The 22,566-nt window shown below is 46.7% G+C and overlaps 2 protein-coding genes across 2 annotated transcripts in view; one reads left to right on the forward strand and one right to left on the reverse strand.

The window, feature by feature from the left end:
- Positions 1-22,566, reverse strand: part of NOSIP (nitric oxide synthase interacting protein) — a 415,999-nt gene that overhangs the window by 293,084 nt on the left and 100,349 nt on the right. The gene's annotated exons all lie outside the window — the stretch shown is intronic.
- The window catches only part of PRRG2 (proline rich and Gla domain 2), a 231,254-nt gene that overhangs the window by 104,538 nt on the left and 104,150 nt on the right, over positions 1-22,566 (forward strand). The window lies entirely within an intron of this gene.

A 22,566-nucleotide genomic window follows, 5' to 3' on the forward strand; every position in this document is an offset into this window, starting at 1 on the left:
GAGCGTATCATGGAGCTGTATTAACGCGGCTGCAGCAAGTAAACCGAGGGAAAACAGCGGCGGCACCGGGCGGACGGAGTGCGTGGCAAGATGGCGGCGTCCTATGGCGTTTTTCGATCGGAGCGAGCACGGTAAGGATCCTGGTGAGGACGGCGTTGGAATGCACCACCCGCGATACTGAGTGAGCAATATATGCGGAGCTAGCCTGGAGGAACTGCTGTAGGGCTCTGATAGCATGGGTGGAGGAGACGATCAAGGCTTATTAAGCGGATCGCGTGAGGCTGGAATAAAATGGCGCCTCGCGCTGCTGATAACTGGCAGCTGTAGTATACAGCATACTCTGAAGCCACGACACAACAACGCTACTGGCAGGCGCTGTCATGTGTCCCCTTATCCTCAGTCTCCTCCAGTCTCTGTGTGTGCCCCGAGTGTTGAGGACGCCAGAGGTGCATGCTTGGCGCCACCTCCTTGCTCCTTTTACGCGCACAAGCTCCTGACACTGAGCTCTGACATGGCACCACATGTATCTGCAGGAGATATTCGAAGGACATTTGGCAGTAATCAGTAAGGTGCCGCAGAATAACTTGATGTTGGCTGAGCTGGATGCTCATACTGGCTGCTGAGGTGATCGTGCATGGCGCGATTCCTACGCTGTGTGTCGGCCTGCTCTGCTTATTAAGATCCTAAACGCAGATGCATCTCGGCGTGGCACAGCTGCTGACTGTGGGTCCCCCTCGCTGCCACACCGTGGGTGGTAAATATACCCAGTGATCATACTAGCTGGCGCTACCCGCAGCTAACCCGATAACCTGTTGGGTTTCGACAGCTCTGCAGATTCTGTGGGTGTGCGCATTCTGTGCTGAAAGTCCTTTCACTAATTGTAGTGTGCCATTGACATCTCTCTGACCTGTCAGTGTCGCCAAACGTGAGAATGGGAAAGCCTGAGAAGCAGCAATCCAAGCTACCGTTCGAGGCCAAAAAACACAGCAAAGGCTCAACAGCTCACTCTGACACTGAGCTTGATAATGAAGCGGCGACAAATAGAGGTATGGAACAAGTGTTAAAGGCTATCCAGCAGAGCCTCCAGGACATAAACGGGAAGCTGGACACCATTACGCAACGCGTCTACAGCATGGCGGCAAAATTGGATAAGCATTGGGAGCGCCTGGTCGAAGCTGAAACTAGACTCTCTGCAGTGGAGGACGAATCTCGTACCACCACCAAAAAAATGTTCAGACATGGAGAAGATATTGGAGGTCATCCGGAATAATGCAAAAGATTTGGAAGCAAGATCTCGCCGGAATAACGTGCGCATAACTGGTGTACCGTAATCCACCAATACCAGCAGAATGGAAACCTACGTGGAGGAGTTGATCCGTAGTGTTTGGCACCAAGCCCTTCTCGTCAGTCCTACTGGTGGAGCGCGCACACCGATACCTTGCCCGAGGCCGAAACCAGTAGCTCCCCTGCGGCCCATTGTCGCTCGCATCCTAAACAGAGATAGGGACACCATTTTGAGACTGGCTCGCAAGAAGCGGGACATCAACTACCAAGGCAACGCATTGGAGTTCTACCCGGATTTCACAGTAGCTTGCACGCAAAGAGTACAACCGGGCGAAGAAGAAACTACATGAACTGGGAATTGAATATGCCATGCTCGACCCGGCACGACTTAAAGTGACACAAGATGGCCGCTCGACCATTCTTCAAACTCCACTGGCTGCACGACTTCCTGAAGAAGCTCAATCGCAGGCGCAAAGAGAGACACCGGGAAGAGCAGCAACAAGATTCAGACTGAGTGATCACCGGTATGGTAAGAGGGAATACGTTCCAGCGCCTATTGACTGGTAAGCTGCACGCACTCACTACTGTTTATATACTAGACTGTCGTCATTCTTGCTCCGTAATGCTGGATTACAGGACTTGGACATATTCAGATACCTCCACTTTATAGAAACACTGCCAGTGCCATGTGCCTATGGCAATGCACTGTATTGCTCTGGTGGGGATCGCTGGGGTCATATTTAAATCCTGAGCACACTGGCGGGACCCTTGAGCCGGCTGCCGCACCCACCTATCTAAGGTTACACTCTATCTCTAACCTGTCAAAAGACTGTTGCTGACAGCGCTGAGAAGACAACAGAACTGAATCCAGAGCTACCGAACTATTACTGTCGTATATTGCATGCAAAAGTGGTACCGTTTCCATAGACACATCCAAGTGGCTGGTGGTAGATGCTTAAATGTTAATGCTCTTACCCAGGCATTCCTACTGTCTGTACTGTTTAACAGCCAAACGTAGATCATCCCTCATCCGTGTAGCTTAAGAGTACCTGGTCACATCCATTATGATGGATGCAGATATGTGCCCCGGGCGGATCCCCCGAATGGGTGCTCCCCAACCACTGTTTGGTTTCAAGGTTGCTTTTACAAGGGTATGTTTTTAGCATAGTTGGGATGCTGAAGTGGGTGGTGGGAGGGGGTGGGGAGGTTAGGTTTTGTTCTACAGACCAATGCACTTGAGAGGCAACGCAGATTTCCAGTGTTATACTACAATATGTAACGCTATCACTCTATTTCCTGTATGATATTAAGATCCACAGATGTTTGCTGAGACATTACAGCCAAAGCATATAAACTTACTGACTTGGAACGTTAGAGGGTTAAATAATCCAAAGAATATTCTACTAATCTTTGCATATTTTGCTAGGCAGAAAGTGGATATTGCCCTCCTTCAGGACACACATTGCTCCTCACACAATTAATAACATCGGCCGCAGATGGGCAGAATCAATACATAGTTCGAATTACTCCTCCTACTCTAGGGGGGTCCTCATCTTAATTAGAAAGGGTCTGAATTTTAACTTCTCAATCAATCAATCCACTTGTAGAGCGAGCTACTCGCCCGTGAGGGGGGGGGGGAGGGGGTGTATCGCTTTGTGTCCGTGGGTGAGGAGCCTGAACATTGAACATGAACCTTTTGTTGACGGGGAGCCAGTGCAGGTCTCTCAGGTGGGCTGATATGTGGCTGTGTCGAGGGATGTCGAGGATGAGTCATGCGGATGCGTTCTGTATGCGTTAGAGTCATTTCTGAAGTTTGACTGTGGTTCCTGCGTATAGGGCGTTGCCGTAGTCTAGTCGGCTGGTGACGAGGGCCTGGGTGACCGTCTTTCTAGTTCCGGTGGGGATCCACCTGAAGATCTTACGGAGCATGCGCAGGGTGTTGAAGCATGAAGATGAGATGGCGTTGACTTGCTTGGTCATTGTGAGAGAGGAGTCCAGGATGAATCCCAGGTTGCATGTGTGGTCAGTGGGTGTTGGTGCAGTGCCAAGTTCTCTCACAGAGGTCAGAGGCCCTAAAGGATGAAGAAGGGTGATATGTTATAGTGATAGGGGTCTTGAGAGGGCAAAAACTAGCTTTAGTAAATACCTATTGCCGTAATGTAGATGACCCTGACTTTTATCATAGAGTGTGGCGTACACTGAGTGAGTTGCGAGACGTTCAGTTTCTGTGGGGCGGGGATTTTAATATTGCTTTACAGGATGGCCTGGACAGATCTGGGAATACAGTCGAGCCTCACAAACGTGCTTTAGCCACACCAAAAGATATTATGTCTGATATGTGCCTTACTGACATATGGATTGTAGACCTGACGTATTGTAAAGACACCCTATTACCATATGAGGAAGAACTGCCTGCGAGTTCAAGACCTAGAGATTACTGGAAGTATTTAATTGAATATCTGAAAGTCTACCAGATTGACTGAATGCATGTACCAAGCTATGTCATCAAATTTATATTTTGGAGGTCTAATATACTGTGTTTAAGCTGGAAGATTGATGTTGTTGTGCGAGGGTCAATTTGCTTATTTACTGTTGACTTTGTAAGTCTTATAAATGCCAATAATTTTTTTTTTTTAAAGTTCACCGGAGCGAAGGAGTCCTCAATAAAAGATACCGGGAAAGTTATGGGAGTAGGACAAGGTATTTTCAGCGACAGATAGTGAAAATGCGCATGTAGGGGTCTCCCTATACTTGTTGATGGAGAAGACACCATTCCAGTTTTGCAAGAACTGTCATCTTAAGTTTGCTAAAAAGGATCAGCACCCGGTCTGCAACCTCTGTCGGTAGATTATCAAAGTGAAGTTTGCAACACATGTGCAGTGTTCGCCCCCAAAACTCTGAGGATAAGACCGTGACGGAGAGCAGCCCACTATACAATGCAGGCCCAACATCATACTTCATCTGTAAGATATTTCGGACTCTTCAGCGATTTAGGAAGAGAACATCGCTGAAGGTCCATGAGGGGATGCGGAGGCCAACCTTCAATAGTGGACGTCGACCGAGCAGGGGCAAGATGACTTCTAGATCAGAGGTCAGAGAGACTGCTTCCTTAAAAATTTCACCCCAGCCAAGAAAATCAGACTCTAAAACCTTGAAGGCGCCATCGGCGTTGAAGCATTCGTAGACTGGAAGTATGACCAGAGAAGAGTACTCTCTGTTCCTTTGAAAAGGACACAGCAGAGTAAAAGACCCCTGAAAAATCAAGACGTTCAAGGACGGTCGAGGAAAAGACGCATCGACGTCATAACAGTAGAGGTTGAAAACCAAACGACACTGTTCGCCGAACACGCTGTCTTCAATAGATTTTTTTTTTAAATATATCTTTATTAGGTTTTCTCCAGCGCAGCAGTTCACATCTAGAACCACATGTATACATTTCATCCACCTCAGCCGAGGTGGGGAGCATCACAATTCAAATACATGCTAGCAGTAATGTCTGGGTTCCCGACCCTAGAGCGTCCGTTATCCACCACATCTTTTTGTGTACCTTTTACATGCAAAAACAACTCAACCATAGGAAACTGGGAGGTCTGTCCCGCAATCTCCTGCATCATCACTCCCCACGCCATTAACACCTCGGGCAACTTGGCATCCCTTCTGGTGCCCCTAATATGCCCATCCTCTGCTAGGGCCCACTCCCTAAGATCTGTCCTCCATTTCCTCAATAGCGGTCCCTGCTGAGTTAACCAGTGGATCGCAATATGCCTCTTGGCTATAACTAGACCCAGGATCAGGAAGAGCCTACTTATCTTGTGTTTGGGGTCTCGAGGAATCGAGCCCAGAAGACAAGCGAGTGGATCCAAATCTACTGTCCATCCTGTTATCCGAATCCGCTCCCTGAGAACCGCTGTCCAATACGTCTGGATCATTGAGCACGTCCATACCATATGCAGAAAATCTGCCAGACCATGGCGACATCTGGGGCAGTGAGGGTCTCTGGAGCCATCAATGGCGTGCAGCCTCCTAGGTGAGAGGTACGTCATATGTATTATGTTATACTGGATATGCTTAAAGCAATTGCTCACCGACACCTTCCTCACACTCCCGTGTATCTTTTCCCAATCATGCCTCGTGTCCTCTTGCGGACATACCTGCTGCCATTTTTCTTCTATTTTCAGAGGGCCGTTCTTTTTATCATCCCTCAACGCCTTATTAAAATGGGTAACATACTTTCGCCCTCCCGCCATAGCAATCCTGGTAACCTGGGTTCAGATGTGTCCCGGGGCCTCTGGAAATGTGGGCCATAATTGCCGTACTGTTGCCGTAATTTTGGCATATTGCAAGAACTGCCCTGCTCCCAACTCAAAGGCAGTCACCACCTCCTGATTGGATAAAGGTATGACCACATCAGGCAGCCCCCCACCTTCAGGCCTCTGTCGACATCACCTGGTCAATCTGAGCAAAGTGCGGCATCTGCCAGAAGTCCGCCTCCGGGGCAAACGGTCTTTCCTGAATTATTGTACGGATCTCTCGATTCCAAATTGCAGCCCCAAGTCGCACCAAGTGCCTGACCACGCACCGTGAGCCCCGGCCTGCCACAGCAGCGCCCCGAGCTGCCAGTCTCCGTACGTCCCTGCCAGCAGGGACCTCTTAAAGGAGGGATCCGCATCCAAGCAAGCTATGGCATGTTGCAATTGCGATGCAAAGTAATAAAGTTCTAGGTCCGGGATCTCCAAACCCCCACCCGTACCCAAACTTCGCTTCATGACTTCTAAGCTGACCCTGCATCGTTTTCCATTCCATAGGAGTTGGGCCACCAGTGTATCCAGTTCCCTGAATACCCGGTGCGGAATTTCATAGAAGGAGCCTTGCATAGTATAGAGACATCGGGGCAGGACCACCATCTATGTCATTGCAATTTTTCCCATCAAGGTAAGGTTGAGAGTGTTCCAAAAGGAAATACTACCCCGTAGCACCCGGAGTATCCTCCCCATGTTGCATTGACGGGGCAAACCTATCCCAAGATATCGGACCGTGTCCTCCGCCCTTGGAAGCTCTAGTACCGGTCGTTGGTCTTCTCCCCAGTCAACCTCCGTCCCAAGCGCGTGAAGCGGAGACTTTGTTCTGTTAATATACAGCCCGGGGCGTCCGCGAACCTGGCCAGCACTGTTATTAGTGTCGGCAATGACTGGGTCGGTCGATTCAGGTATATTAGAGCGTCGTCAGCATAAATTGTCACCACATGCTCCGAGTCCCCGACACGTATCCCCTGCCCTTCCAGTATCTTGCGCAGATGACATGCCAACGGCTCAATTGCCAAGGCAAATAGCAAGGGGGAGAGCGGACAGCCCTGCCGTATCCCTCTTGCTATAGAAAAGGCATCTGATGCGAATTGGCCTGTACGGACCCTTGCTAATGGACGATAATATAATAGTTTAATCCAGTTGACAAACGCCTCCCCTAGACCCTTTTTCAGCAGAACCCGCCAGAGTTAATCCCATCTGATGAAATCGAACTCCTGTTCGATATCGAGGAACACCAAGGTGCTTCGGTGAGCCCGTCCCTCCAAAGATTGCATAATGTGCGCTAGGCAGCGGATGTTCCGCAGAGTATTTTTGCCCGGTATAAACCCGGACTGGTCGTCGTTGACCAGCCGCCGCAGGTAGGGGAGGAGCCTGGACGCCAACACCTGGCTGATAATTTTAAGATCAACGTTCAGCATAGAGATGGGCCTATATGAGCTGGGGAGTAGGTGGTCTTTCCCAGGTTTGGGGATCATCACGATTAGTGCTTCCCTCATGGAGTCCGTGAGCGTACCGCTTTCCTCAGCCTCCACTGTGACCTCAATTAGTTTGGGGAGCAGGACATCGCTTCACTCTTTATAGAGCTCTGCGGCCATACCATCCATTCCTGGGGACTTCGCAGTCTTTAGGAGAGTGATAGCCGCCCTTATTTCCTCTGTACTAAAGAGGGCCCCCAGAGCTTCCTGACTGTCCGCGTCAATACTAGGCAGATCCACATCCGTCAAATAGGCCTCCACAGCCTCAAGGGTCGTGGGTAAATGTGTCTCGGAGTATATTTTACGTAAGTGGGCCAGGAATACATTGTTTATTTCATGCTGGGCATAAACCATCTGTCCCAAGTAATTTTGTATTGCCAGGATTAGGTGAGGCTGTGTCTCTTCCCTTATCAGACGCACCAGCAGCCGCCCTGCTTGATCCCCTTCCGTATACGAGCGACGTCTACTCGCAGTCCGGACATATTTGCCGAGTGAGTCCCATAAGTCCCCGATCTGCTGCTGCACACCCTCCCCTTCAGCCGACCTTTCTCTATTCTTGGAAAGTTCTTTTTCCAATGCCGTCAATCGTTCCTCCTGCCATTGCAGATCACGCTGCAACACTTTTTTAACCCCCACCTCCATGGACATACAGATCCCCCGAAGCACCGCCTTCATTGCATCCCACTCAGTCGCCCTCGTGCTAGCGGAGCCCCAGTTAACCTCCATATAATCGTTCAGCCCCTTCAATATGGCGTCCTTATAAATCGGGTCGCCAAAGGCTTCAACATTGAGCCTCCAGAGCGGTACCATAGATCTCGGTCGGGCCAGCAAGTAAGTAATTAGGAGCGGGGAATGATCGGACAAATAACGGGCTAGGTATTGCGCCTCCACTACCCGATATATCGTCGTCTTTTGAATGAAGAAGTAATCTAATCTGCTATTAGAATTGGCAGCAGGTGTGTGGCATGAGTATACTCTATAACTAGGGTTACGGTGGCGCCACACATCCAGTAAGCCATAATTATGAAGCCCATCGCTTCCCTGACTCTAGGCTTGGCTTCCAATTTTGGGGGGAATCTGTCAATGTCCCCATCCAGGGCACAATTAAAACCACCTGCCACCACCAATTCTGTATCTGGACCCAGGTCCAGCTGTCTCATAACTCGGTTAAAAAACCCGCCATCGTCACTATTCGGGGCATATACTGTACGCATCTAGTGTCCCCTCAACCACCACACACCTCCCATCAGGATCCCGCCTAACCTGCCCAGTCCAGCCTTTAAAGGGGCCTCCTGGTGCCACCCAGATAAGCGCACCGCTAGCAAACCCAGAGTAGGATGTAGCACAAAACTGGCCTCTCCATCTGCGCTGGATGAATTTAAGACTCCCCATATGTGGGTTTCCTGTAGTAGAGCTACACTGACCCCATAGCGTCTAAGGTACGAGGCCACTCGGATCCGCTTCACCCTGTTTTTGAGCCCCTGGACATTCCACGTAATCAGTTTGTAAGTCTGGTTATCCCCTGGCATGAATGAACAATTGTCTGAATCACAACCCCCTGCCCTTGGCGTGAAGACCCTCCTGTAGTGCCATAGCTTGCCCCCATGTAAGGATAACTTCAATCTGCTGCGTGACAACATAGACCCGACCCGGCAGCAACCCCAACAAACCACCAACTTGAAACCCCAATGACCCCCACCCACAGGCGGTAGCCCTTCATTTTCGCAACCAGACCTGGTTTGAGGACTCAGAACCCAGCCCCAAAGCTCCACCCAGCACCAAGAATACTCTTAACTGGCACTAATGAAGTTAAACCCCCTTCCCCTCCTTGACTCTGTGAATCAGCCGACTGACTGGCACCATGCCGACCCGCCTTACCGAGGTCAAGCCAGTCTGCCTCAGCGCTCCACAGCCGTCGAACCTACCCAGCAGATAGGCGAAATAGTGTACCCTCCTCCAATCATTATCAAACCTTCCCCCTCCCCTGGCCTTTGGGCACCAATCCCATACGCAGGAGTTCCTTAGTAAAGTCAAATGTCCCGAGGGTCAAACCCGGTACTCGGTGTCTGTGACTGAACACCTCCCCAACTTAGCATCCGGCCCCCTGCTCACTCTTTTCCAGAGCCCTCTCCAGCTGGTCCCATGGCACCATCCACATCTGATTGTGTTTCCTGTACAAGACTGAGCGAAGAAAACTGGTTCTACGTCGGGATCGCCTCTCGCTCCGTACGGAGAGTGCCATCTGGTCCCACCACGATGCGCCCCTCATCTGCCCGGTCCTGCCCCCGCCGCCCATCTCCTCTGCGTCTCTGGGTCCTCTGGCGATTGCTCTGGCGTCTCTGCTCCTGCCATCCCTGGTTCTGGTCAGGGCCGGCCAGGCCCAGTGCATCCATCCAATCTGCTGCCTCCAATGGGGTACCAAACAAGTGGACTCTGTCTGCGTATTGCACAGGAAGGCGAGCCGGGAATGTCAGGCTATATTTGATATTGTGACTTTGCATCTTGTGTTTGACGCTCAAGAAGTCATTCCTCATGTCCTGCACTCTTTTTGTATAATCGGGATACATGTGAATGTCTTGGTTCTCAAAGCGGGGCGGGCTGTTGGCACGAATGTGCTGCAAGATCATGTCCCGGTCCCTGAAATTGAACATCCGGGCTATCAAGGCTCTGGGTGGGGATCCCGGTTTCGGTGGCGGCCCCAGTGATCTATGCGCCCGTTCTACCGCGAACATTTTGGACAGTCTCAGGTGGGGAACACTTTGCCAATCCAGGCTTCCAGTAATACATCTGCTGCCGGTCCCTCCGCCTTCTCCGGAAACTCCAAAAAAACAGAGATTGCTCCTTCGAGAGCGTCCTTCCGCGTCTTCCGCCCTGTCTTTTAGCCGGGCTGCATTGTCCTGGAGCGCCGCCACCGTCTCCCGCAGCTGCCTGACCTCCGTCTGCAGCGTGCATAGATCTCCTTCCGTGACCGTAACCCTGTCTGCCACCTTCCTGAGATCCAGACGCAGATGATTGATGTTGATGGCCATCCCATCTATTTTGGTTTCTAACGCCACTCTGGAGTCTCGAATCGCCTCTAATATGTCAGCTTTATCTCGGGTGGCTGAGTCTTGGTGAGGCCCCTGTTCCATGTTTACCTGAGGGTGGTCCATCGCCGCTGGCCCGGGGACAGTGTAGTGTATGATTTTGTTAGTTTTGGCGCCTCTCAGGGGTACGTCTTTCCCCATTATCAGCGAGGCTGTCCCAGTGAAGGGCGCTGTGGCCTAGTCTTGCTGACAACAGTCTAGGGAAGGGGTTCCCACCGACAGTCCAATTCCCCTTAGGGGCTACAGCGTTGTCTATGGCAAGCAGGCCCTTCGTCCGCAGCACGAAACATACATGGCCAATCGTCCTTTTTCCTTCAACCTCTTCCGGCCCACCCCTGTGCGGTACCTCCGCGAGCCAGGCCTTCTGGGGAATCGCAGAACGAATGCCACCTGCCCACTTCCACACTTCAAGGGGGTTAACTCTAATCGGAGGGGGGGAACCCCATGCCTCACCACCTTGGGTACGTCCCCCGGTCCCCGGCTCTGTGCACCACTGGGTAGCCCCCAAGAAAGTGTCCAGACACGTTCCCGACCCACCTGCTGTAGCACTGTTAGGCCGCACCTCGCCCCCTCAGCCTCCGTTCAGTTCTATCTCTGGCCTTCCTAGACAATCATGGAAAGGATCCGAGGGGGGCAGTCACTGGGGGCATGGGGCTCCACAATGCTGCAACCATTGTTCTACAGGCAGCCTCCAAGCACCATAGGCAATCAGGCCCCCAGGCGGTCTCCTCGCAGTCTCCAGATGCGGCCGGCCAGAAGTCATGCAGGCTGCCACCACCTCGGCCTCGCGTCACTCACTCCACCGGCCCGCGAGGTCCTGTCAGCCGCTACCTCCCGCACGTCGTCAATTACACCGCAGCAGGGGGCTGTTCCGTCAGCGCAGTTGCCTGGCTAGACTCACCGCGATCTCCTGGGCTCTTCTCCTTTCCCCCGATGTGCACCTCCCCAGCTCCACTAGGAGTTCCCCGGCACACTGGGACAGGAGTCCGGTAAGGCCGCCACAGCTCTCTACCCAGAAAGAGACCTCACACCGCGGCCTCTTTGATCACTTTCCCCCAGTCCACGGAGACCGTTCGTCAGTCACAGCTGCCTGGCGCCTCCTGTCCGCTTTCTTTTGTTCCCCCTCCTTGGATCAAGGCTCGGTTTCTGCCACTCGGTTGGACTCCCCAGTGTCATGGGCCTCCACCAATGTCCTGCAGGCACTCCTGCTCAAAGACAAAGGACGGCCACCATTGTGTCTCAGGAGACCCCCGGGTTTCTCTCGGCCTGCACCGCTGTCCCGTCACAGCAGGCTGTTTGCTCAGTGCATCGCCACGGTAGGGGAGGTTACTGCTGTTTATATGCGTTATGAGGGCACCCTTACGCCAGGATTCAGTAGGATATCCGCTTTTCGGGGCTGGAGCTTCACTGAGACACTTCTAGCCCACCATGTTACCAAGCCACGCCCCCCCTGTCTTCGGAAGATTTGTTGTCAAAATGTACGCATGAGAATCTCAATGGACAACAACAAGCAGCTTAGCTCGAGAAAAAGAGGAGACGACTCGAAGCTGAAATTACCAGCCTTTAACAAAGGAAGAAAGACTTTGGCGAAAGTCAACTCTAGAACAATTTCGAATCCCAAGTAAGTCTTCGTCGTTGAAGGATCAAGGGGACAAAGAAATAGAGCCTTTAAATCCAGAACCTCCAGAGGATCAAGATCAAGAGATCTGTGAGGAGGAAGAGCAAATCTACCAGGGTTCTGAGACTTCAGAGTACCAAGACTCACAATGGCAAGACCTGGAAAAAGACCCACCGAAGAACGGGTTGACATATCTTTCAAGACCATTATCACCTGATGATATTGGAATGTTTATCCAGGTAATAGAAAATGCAGCAGAGGGGTATGGGGTACAGTTGAGAGGAGAGACAACAATCATGATTTTTTATTCAAAACTCTCCTGCCTACACAATCAAGTAATCCGTTTTAACCAGTGCTCCTCAGTGTCTTTGATCAGGGAAAGGAGGTTTTTAAGGAACCAGCAACATGTAAAGCAGTCACTCCTAGGTCAGAGAATAAGTATTGACATTCTTCAAAAGACCCAGGTTATATAAAAGGGAACAGTCCCTGCAGATTTGATATCCACAGCCACAAAAAGAGCAAACATCCTAAGCACCACAAGGCTGCCTCCAGATAAAGAGAGCAAGAGAATGGGCCTTATGAAGTGAAAGGTACAAAAGAGTGCTACAAACCATTGTAGAATGTAAAATCAAACGCCCTGCTAAATCATCAACCCTACCAACATCCGGAGGAAATAGGAAAACTAATGAAACATCTCTCAGAAACAGTACCAAAAGAGGACAGCACACCTGGCGGAGGATGGCAAGAATATCACCAATACCTGCTTAAAATATACTCTGGATGCAGCAGAAACTTCAGGAAGACAAATGATAGGAATCCCTGGGATTCGCCAGCCCTGGTTAAGAAATTCACGGTTTAAGCCAGAGTTGCAAGCTAATCTACTAAATGCACCATTTGATTGAGAAAAACTATTTGGGATTCTGGATAAAATCCTGAATAAGTTGAAAAAATACAATAAAACAGCAAAGTGTAGTAAAGAAGTATCTCAGCACACAGGAGTAGAAGTAAGAAGCTTTATTCTTCAGGAGAATAACAAGCCAGATCCGTCTTGTAGGCCTGGGCCAAACAGTCTGCCCTGGACATTACAATACTTCGACCAGCCATAGGACCCTACAAAGAGACTCATTCACTTAGTCCGCAGAATTACCTAAAAATCCTGTATCTGTGGTCAACTCCCTCTCACCTTTGTATATATTACATCTTCACGATATCACTGAGCACTGAACGTCACATTCTTCACATATTATATGTCACTATGTGCCCTTAACAGCCTTGTAAATGTTGAAACAAAAGTATTTATAAATGATGCCATTTATAAAAATTCTTGAAATATCCTGTATGGTTTGGATTTGGGCTTCTTTTCTTTTGATTAAGCCTGGTTTATTGTGAATAAATTAATTTGAGAATTCCTAAAGTAATAGTACGCCCCCTACAGAACCAACTGTGTAATCTTCATTACTGCCCAGGTTCTGAGGGATACTGGGTTACCCCATTGTAACGAAACTGGAATCTGGAACACAGCCGGTATTCCAGATTCAAGGTGAGATTAGCAGTACATCTCACATCCTCTGCCTTAACAGATAGACAACAATAATACAAGGAAAATGACAAAAGTAATTAAACAGTAACATAAGATAATGTATACATGAATTGCATATCAGTAATAATATACAAAGAAACATCACTTGCCCAAATGATATCTTTATACCAGACCGGATGTTGACGTGGTCTTTGCACATGGTGGCTATCTGGATTTCCAGGCTGTGGAGAAATTCACTTCCTCCAATTTGTTCTATTGCATGAAAGCTTGGGAGACAGCGTAAGAAGAGTCGACAGTCTTTTCACTTGCCACATCCACTAAGGAACTTTCACCACCTTGAATAAACTCCAAACATTCCCGTCAGATAGTTCTACAACCTGACGAACAACTCGGACCACTTTTTAAAGGATGTGAAAATCGAGACTCACACGATTTTAACAATCCTACCTTTCTTCACTCGTACCCAATCATAGATCTTTACAGGAGAATTAACACCATCGATGCTAGCGTTATTTTCCTCCTGTGCTGGCTTTGGATTATTCCCATTGTTCATGACGAGCTCAGCTCGTCATGAGTGTATGGAGGTGTACATCATGACGAGCTGAGCTCGTCATGAGCGTCCAAGGAGTTAACAACTCTATTGTGACAGTCTTGAACAGACACAGATATGTTGTCTTTACTACACAACAAATGTCTCATCCATGCCTGACTCATGTTACACACACTCTTCCTTCCCCTCATTTTATCTAAAGGAGAAAGATCACCTGGGAGTATTTCTGTAACGCCAAAGAATTTCTCTGATGGCTTGATTACAATTCTTCCCATTGGAAATGGCCAATTGCAACCCATCCTTAAAAACGTTGATCCACCTCTCCACAATTCCATTAATTTGGGTATAATAAACAGAAGAAGGTTTGTGAACAATGCCATGACCATCAAGAAAACATTTCATCTCGGTGGATGTTAACTACACCCCACTGTCTTTAAGAAGAGATTCTGGGAATACTTCTCTTTCAAACACATCATTTAAAAACTGAATTACAACTTTCAAGGTAATATTTCGAACTTACTTAATAGCAGGCCACTGAGATATTTGATCAATGAGTACTATGGCATAAAAAGGATTGTGACCCGAACACATCGGACCCGCAATGTCCAAGGAAACACATTGCCACATACAGGACGGTCTGGAGATGGGAAGACGATCAGAAGAGACAGTCTTTTGAGATTTATCACTAATGCAACATTAAATGCAATCCCTGACCTTGTGTTCAATAGATTTATCCATAGCTGGCCATCAAAACTCACTCTAATTCTTCTTTTTATACTCGTCATGCTGGATGTCCTTCATGTGCCATGTCTAGGATAGTTTGTTGTAAATCAACAGGTACAGCAAGTTGCAGACCTCTCATTAACCCCTTCGATGCGGATGACAAAGCCAGCTCGTCATGGGCGTTACCTGCGCTGCGCGCATGACGAGCTGGCTTTGTCACGTAACGCGATTTTCAAATTTCAGCGCGCAGCGGGAAAACCCGCTAGCGCGCATGCAGTTAACACATCATTCTTCAAAGATAACTCATGGGCTACCTGAAAGTCTGCCTTTCTAGGCCACGAAGAATTGATGTGCTTAATAACTTCTTTAAGGACAATATCATTGTCACATGATAATCTCCACTCATTCTCCTGTATGCAGCCGTTGGATACCTCACAAATAGAAATCACATTTTCTAAATCACCATCCTCTTCAATCACATTGTCATCAGCTAATGGTAGTCTTGAGAGACAATCCGCTAGAATGTTTTTTACCCAAGGAAAATACTCGACTTTGAAATGAAAATCTTGTAATTTGTATTGCCACCTGGAATTCCTGAAGTGGCTCTTCCACACCTTTTTGTTATAAATGAATCTACTTAAGGACGGTGATCAGACGGAACCTTGAAAACAGTGCCATAAACATATTTTCAAAAAAACTCAATACCCCACCAACATGCAAGAGTTTCCTTTTCTAGAGTAGAATATTTGCATTCAGCAACCGTCAATGGTCTGGATGCAAAGCAAATTGTGACTAAATGACCATTTTGATTTTGTATTAAAGACACCTAAGACAACATTACTGGCGTCAGAAACAATTACAGGGTCCTAGACCGTATTAAAAGTGGCTAAAGCAGGTGCAGATGCAATGCAATTTTTCAATTGCTTGAATTCGCTAACACAATTGTCATCCCACAAAAACGACTTATTTTTCTTCATGAAGGTTCTCATATGTACAGTCTTGTCAGCAAATAATAATATACATTTTGCATAATATTCAGCAAGGCCTAAAAAGGATCTGAGCTGGTCCTTATTTTGAGGGTCTGGTGCTTTTTCAATGGCCCTGATCAGATTTTGCTTAGGAGAAATACCATGCTTGTCAATGGAATGACCTAGGTAATATACAGATGATACACCAAACTTACATTTGTCTGACTTTACCATTTGGTTTGTGTGCGACAACAACGGAGGACAACCATTCTGATGATTCGATCTCCTCAATTACATCAAGATTACACAATCTTTTCAAGTTTTCCCATGACAGCTTCTCTTTAAGTGTAAAGGAATATTCCTAACCTTTTGAACTTTGGGTACTGCACCATGTTTTAGAATAGTTTTGCGAACAAAATATTTAAGAAGGCCTAATTTGGCAGTAGAAAATACACTGGGAAATCTTTTTTCCCACTGAGATGCAGGATCGATATCAACACGAATAATCAAATCTGAGTACCCAAGTCCCTGGTCAGGATGGTTTGGATCTAAAGTCATCATAAGATCTCTTGGTTGAGGCACACCTAAAAGACATGAGCCTTCCCTTGCAACGTACACCTTGGAGGAAATGGATTTGCCTTTAAAGCTAAGAGTAGTTGTGAAAAACCCTAATCCATCAATAGGTTTTCTTCCATACCCAACCCGTTTGATATCCGGAGGTAATAAACATACATCGGGAAGCTCTTTTAACCATTCATCTCCTTTGAGAGTATGTCTGGCACCGGAACCAGCCATAACTCTCACATTCTTGTTCCCAATTACAACAGTCCAAAAAGGAGCATCTTTCATATTCCTTTTAACTTCATAACAGCTAATAAAAATTCATCATCCTCAATATCGCCTCGAACTTCTTTCACATTCTCAGCATTCTGGTTTTTATAGTCTATATTTCTATTCTTGAACTTGTTCTTGTTTCTACACATCCTTGTGTAATGTCCTTTTAGTTTACAATATCTGCACACTTGACCAATGGCAGGACATCTTTTGTCAATGGATAAATGACCAGGAATGCCACATTTGAAACAAATATATTCTAGAAATGGAAGTCTTGTCCCCAGTGTAGAAGGGGAAGGAGTAGAGGGGAAGTGTCTGGGCGTCCCACCTCCATTCCCCCACTCCACCAACCCATAGCTTCCCACCATGATAGTTTCAGTCCTCCTCTGCTTTTAATCTACCTACCACATCCTTGCTTCTTCCAAGTAATTACTAAGTCCATTGTGGCAGGGCAGATGGCTGAGGGAGGCGGCATCGCTGCAGGGCTTTGGTTGCTGGGATGCCATCGGCCTTGCACAGCTGGGTGATGTCTGGTCCAGTATACAAATGCATTCCTTCCAAGATCTCCGGGACATATATGCACTGTCGATGACCATGTTCCACTAATACAGCTTCCCCATGCTTTGAGTACACACATACCGCAGGTCACATCCCTCTCGGAGTTCAGCCCTCTCGAGGCTAAGGTAATGCAGAGTGCTCTTGGGAAAGGGGGAGTTTCCCAGATCTGGCGCCTGCTTATACACCTCTGTCTTAGATGGGAGGGCTGGCTGGGTGCTCTAGAGAGAATGACGACTGGAGAGACGCTCTGATGGCCCCCAGAACGATTACAATATCCTCCCAACTTCGATTAAAACAAACCTATTACCGCCATTGTGCTTAAGTTACTCCGGACCTTCTATTCAAAGCAAGGCTCCTTATCTGTCCTAAATGCTTTCCATGCTCCCATGAACCTGCACATTTTCCCCACATGTTCTGCTCCTGTCCCGTCATACGGCAGTACTGGGATGCAGTGATTGCAGAACTTTCGATGGTCGTGGGCTGGGAGGTGGACCTGTCCCCCTCATTTCTTCAACTGGGAGTGCTCGATGGTGCAGGTCAGATCCTGCTGGGGACGTCAGTTATAGGGGCAGAGAAAAAGATTGCATCCGGCTGGAAACATTCTGAGCCTGCTATGATAGCTCAGTGGTGCCGTGGAGTTGACTGGGGTGCCCTGCAAGAGAAGCTGGTGTATGAGGCTAGAGGATGTTCGGCAGACATGGTAAAATTTGGAACAAACGGTGGGGAGACGCCGATGTGGCTCCGTGATAGTCTTTATCATAGCGTTGTCTCTGGGGCCACCCTTGGTGCAGTATTGAATATATCACATCTCTGTATATAAGAAGTGGTAGTGACTGTGACCTAGATGTGACTGTGATATTGTATTGTTATAAAATCAATACAATTGTTTATAAAAAAAATTGCCTGGGTTCTGTAAGTATTAAACCAGATCTATTAGGTAATATTTTACATCCGTTAAAGTGTATTAGTATTCTTGCGGCTTTAAAGTCAAGCCATCGAATTTGTAATTTTATAGAGAGAATGAGGGTAATCTTTACTCCTCCTTTCTTCCTGCTCCAGCAGAGGTTAAAGTGGGCTGTGAAACTACGTTCTCAAGCTTTATTAAATTGATGAAAGCAGTTCCTATACTTTGTTATTTTAAAAAAAACTTCCGTCCCGGAACGGCTGGGCTGAAACGGGTTAAAGTAAAGAGGACAAGACCCCTCTCCTGTGAAGTGAGAGAAGGGAGACGTAGCTGAAGAAGCGAGCCTTCTCTCCAGGCCCCTGCTCCAGAAATAGATGTAAATGTGTGAAATTGGTTTTGTTATCGGCAACTCTAAAGGCGGCTAGTGAGCCAGTATAGGCTTTAATTAATAGAATCTGGACTTTGTAATCTTCATGGAAACCGATAAAAAAATAATAGATTTGCACTAGTTACAGCCAACATGATACTAAAAAGGTAATTTTTAAGACAACTGTAAACATTTAAACACACTCTTTTGCGACAGTCTATTTATATTGTGTACAACTTTTCCTAAACTTTTTGTGAATTAGTGTTTCCTAAACTGTGGGTCATTGGGAGTCGATTTTTGGTGGGTCAAAAGTCCAAACAATAAATAAAGATACCTTTAAATTCTGTATTCATCTTATCACATTTGCTGGACCTCAAAGACAGAGGTCAAATGTCAGGCTACGTCTTCTGCTGCTTATTTTTTCACATGAGGACTGGTCTTTACAACCCCCTCCCCCATTGTAGTGAGAGAAAGAATAGTAAAATGTATTATGTGACAATCTTGCTGGGGTACATAAAGTGTGAGCAGAAAGGCGGTAGGTTGTGATTTGTTCGTTACACAATGAAATGTAAATAAACGATACATATTCATAAGTTAGGAAAGCAAAAATGGAGCACATTTTTAAAACGTATTCTGAAGTCTGATGTGAAATCTGATGGAAGCATAGATTTTAATAGGATCAGACCAAATTAAGACACTTTACTTGGTAATGCACAAATACATTTTCACTGACACCTGATTTCCACATAGTATAATTTGTCTAATATATAGTTTTATCAGTAAAACTGTATGGTTGTGCAAATTTATTGGCCATTTGAATATTAATGGAAGAAGTGCAGGGGTAGCTCCTTTTCAGGTCTGGGGACTTTGGGTCCTTAAGGAGGAGGCAAACATAATTGCTAGGGGGGCTGTGGGGAGAGGGCAGAGTTGTCACTGGCGTGAACTCTAACTTACCCTGTTGGGAATGCTTTGCAGTGCGTGGGTGAAGTGCATGTGTGCATGTGTGGATGGGTGGCTGATGTTCGAGTTAATGGCTGTTCTAATATACTGGACTTTATTTGCATTTAAAATCAACAACAGTGGCTTGGATAGAAAACCACTGTGGTATAATTTTAATGCCTTGGCATTCAAATTATGAACAAGAAACCGAGTAGTGGCGGTAGGAAGAGTATACCTGCACACAGCACTATTTACCTTGTCCTATGGAGATCTGAAAAGGCTGAACATTCTCCCACCAATGAGAAGGACCATCTCAGCAGCCGCATTTGAAAGCATTGAAGCCTTGTTATCCAAACAGTAGGGGCATCCAAACATTGTACACTACAATAGTCCAGGTGACTCGGAATAGTCGCCTGGACCACCACAGGATGCACAGAATGTGGGAGAAGAGTTATTTGCCTTAACACCTGAGTCAGAAAAAAACAGCTACAGAACAAATGGTTTGCCTGCTTCACTAGAGACAAATTAGTCCTTGGTCTTCTATGCTAGGCCTCTGCATCAACTGCACTGCACTCCTGACACTAGTTACCAGTGGCTAAAAGGATTAGTAGCAAATCCCTGTGCGGGGTGCATAGAGCCTTCCATGATACACAACAATCTATTTCAGGAGAAGGTTTACTTGTTATGTTGCTAGCCACACTCTTTGATCCACTGATTCTTCTTCAGTGGTGGTACCGAAATTTAATTGAGTGTCTCTAGGAGGTAGGTCTTTTTCTGTGTCAGCAGTTAAGCTGTGGAATACAACCCTGCTGACTTTTTTTTTCAACACAATTTTATTGCATTTTCACATTTCTTAATACATACATGGTAGAGAAAGAGGGATCCCTTGGTGGACCAAACCCTTTTTTAAAAAAGCTATATGCTCTTCACACAAATTGCAGCCCATGTATTAGAATTTACAATAAATTCCAACACCATTTAAAACAAGGTAAATAGATACAATGAATTCTTTATTTTTTGGTTAAAAACAGCATCCTAAATATGATAACAATCCATACTAAAAAATTCATTTCCATTAAAAACAATTACGATAATGTTGCATACACATAAGACCGTAATTCATCAAGCAAGACAAACGTTTTTTTTGTAAAAACACAAAGAAAAACCTAAAGAGTGCTATACTACACTCCACAAGCTCCTTGCTTGTAGGCAGTATACCACAGAGAGAGACAAAAGACAGACAATGATTTTTGTCATGAAATGACACATCCGGGTTAAAACCGATTCCTAGCCATTCCTAGACATGCTCCAAATTTCATATCTAATGTAAATGCTGTTTCCCTTGATTGTGTAAAATAGGGCATCAACACGTTTTGATGGTTTATGTATGATAGTCCATCTTTATCAAGACAAATTATAAATGTCTCTCTTTATAGCCGCCACTGGTTGGTTGCCACTTTCCTTCCTTATCTCATGTTAGTTGTTTCCTCTCGTAAGTATCCACAATATCTTTGTTCTTGTAACCATAACCTACAGGTTCCTGAGCTGTGTAGACACCTCCTGTGTATGTTGTTATCTCACTTCTTTAGGTACAATGATGTGTTCAAAATAATAAAATCAATTAAAACTGGACTCTCATCTGATAAGAAGCCATAGTGTAATCTTGATCTTTTTCGAAATTTCAGTGCGGGGGTAATCCATACATGTCCTGTAGTTTGGCATTGGAGTATATAGTGTTGAGATAGCAATTCAATGTACAAATGATACATCTGGGTAATGAGTTTAAAACGATTACCTTGTATATAATGACTTCCGAACCGTTCCTGGCGATGTAGGATTCTTGGATCTCTCATATAGATAAAACAGCCAAATATAGTAGGATACGCACTCATATGATGATCTATAACTTGTTACAATACAACAAAAACTACCCCCGATTCACTGGATTTCTGATTGAATAGGACTGAATCAGCAGATTGTACTCGTTTTATAAAAGCGAAGATATATACAAAGCATACACCTTTATAATTCCCTAGGCATACGAAAACAATAATAAAACATTATACAGGTTGAGTTGGGTGAGCAATTAGAGATATGGAAGGTGTGAGCAGAATGTGCCTGACCGGAGATGCCGGAGGAGACAAGAGATCAATCGCTTTAAATGCCTCCAACATCTGATCCCACTCCATAGAGGTAGGGATCCTGCGCAGACCACAAAATTCTTCCTGCCTAAAAATCGCTCTCTCTGCAGTGCTCCAACGTGTCAGTTCTGTGTGCCAGGGAAGTGTTGTAGGAGGAGAAGCTAATTTCCATCTCATGGTGATGGCACGCTTCGCCAGTAACACTGCCATGTCTGCAAATCTTTACTGGACCTTCTGCACCTTTGGACGTTCATGCAGTCCCAACAGACGACGATCTGCTGTCGTCCAAACATCTGTGCCAGTAACCTCTGGCACTCTGTAACTGGCTGTGCTCCAAAATACTCGCAGTCATGGGCTCTCCCATGACATATGAAGCAGGTCTGCATCTGCCTCCCGACACCTAGGACAAGAAAGTTACACATTCGGGTACATACTGTTGAGGCAGTGCGGTGTGAGGTATGCCCTATGCAAAATCATATATTGTATATATTTGATTTTAGCATTTCCTGGGAAATTCCAACATAGAGGCCCAGTCTTTATCTGTCAGTTCTTTAAGTTCCATTGACCTTTGGCCCGGAGTGGGGTTAGCAGGGTTTTCAAGTGTGTCCTAATACTCCTGTATAACCAGCGGGTAAGATGGCGTTCTGTTCCAATCAGATACATTGCATAGACTAGCTCATGGGTAGGAGGTTCGACCCCAGAAGGGGACCAGCGGAGTTAATGTAATGAGATAATCTAGCGTGGAGGAGAAACCGTGTCGGGGGAACCCCCTGAGCTCGAGTAAAGTTATCATGATCGGCTAGAGTACCTTCTATAAATAACATTCCAATCGTCGTCACACCTTCTTGGGCCCATGGGGCCATAGCTTTTCTTGAGATTAACCCCGTTGCTGTAGGTATCCCAAGCAAGGGAATGTTAGGAGAGTATGGGGAGGTCTTTTTAGTGTACTGTAGGGCTTTTTTCCCAGTAAATTAATGCGGTCTTAAGCAGGGGAGGGGCAGTATGTGGAATCTTAGCATGCAGCAGCAATATTGAATGAAGGGTACCATGGCTAAGGAGCTGTGTTGTATAACTTATTTCTTGTATATGTCGGCCTGTAAGATAACAATTGTAATTGACTGGCCATACAATATGCCCGAAAGTCTGGAGGACCAAGACCTCCCTCTTCCAGACGCGGTTGTAGTTTAGCCAGTCTCACCCTTCTGCATCCCCTTCCCAGATAAGTTCTGATAGAAGTGTGTCAAGTGTGCTAAAGAATCTGGCTAGAACCATGAC

Source organism: Lissotriton vulgaris, chromosome 7 (assembly GCF_964263255.1).
Source record: "Lissotriton vulgaris chromosome 7, aLisVul1.2, whole genome shotgun sequence".
NCBI lineage: Eukaryota > Metazoa > Chordata > Amphibia > Caudata > Salamandridae > Lissotriton > Lissotriton vulgaris.